Source organism: Penaeus japonicus, unplaced genomic scaffold (genome assembly GCF_977035675.1).
Source record: "Penaeus japonicus unplaced genomic scaffold, GWHDUDI00000001_assembly GWHDUDI00000031, whole genome shotgun sequence".
NCBI classification, from domain to species: Eukaryota; Metazoa; Arthropoda; class Malacostraca; order Decapoda; family Penaeidae; genus Penaeus; species Penaeus japonicus.
In genome coordinates, this window is record NW_028234433.1 from 19,807,880 (window position 1) to 19,808,478 (window position 599).

The 599-nt window shown below is 45.2% G+C and overlaps 1 protein-coding gene across 1 annotated transcript in view; it reads left to right on the top strand.

Moving 5' to 3' along the window:
• Window positions 1–268: 268 nt before the first annotated feature.
• Window positions 269–599, top strand: part of LOC122250679 (uncharacterized) — a 24,041-nt gene continuing 23,710 nt past the window's right edge. The window contains exon 1 of the mRNA XM_043012233.2: window positions 269–371. The gene's annotated coding sequence lies outside the window, so the exon portion shown is untranslated. The remainder of the gene's footprint in view (window positions 372–599) is intronic.

Here is a 599-nt window from a genome sequence, read left to right on the forward strand (position 1 = left end):
CATTCTATAAAGAAAAAAATCATTTTGATATTAGTCTTATACGTAGAAAATAACCTACACGACCGTAAATAATTGGAAAATGAGATAAATAGCAGAAAATTGCTACACCGCAGATTTCCTTCTCTAATACTTCCAGGTCAGTCATTCTCTTCTAAGAAATAAATAAATGCAATACTCATTATGGAAATCAACAAGCAGTAAGGGATATCACCAGCAAAATACCCAACACAAGAAACGCAGCGCAAAACCGCTTCTTGTAGCGCTGTCTCCCTCCTCCCTGAAGTCCGACATCGCTGTTCCGGTAAACGTATGGATGTCCTCACCCGCGGCGATCTTCTCGCAATTAACCCCTAACTCCTCGTCTGTCACAGGCAAGAGTCGTACCCTCATTACAAGCAATGCATGCCCTTCGTGTATAATATAAGGAGACCGGCGGGAGAGTGTCGTAAGGAAGAGAAAAATAGGGAAAAAAGGCAGTAGGTTTCCCTTGGGCGTGAAGGTTCAAGGTGGCGTCCCTTGAACACTCCTAAGGGGGAGATGGCTTCGCACACCGACTTGGCCCTTTTCTGACCTGGTTTATGGCTCGGGAGGCGGGATGC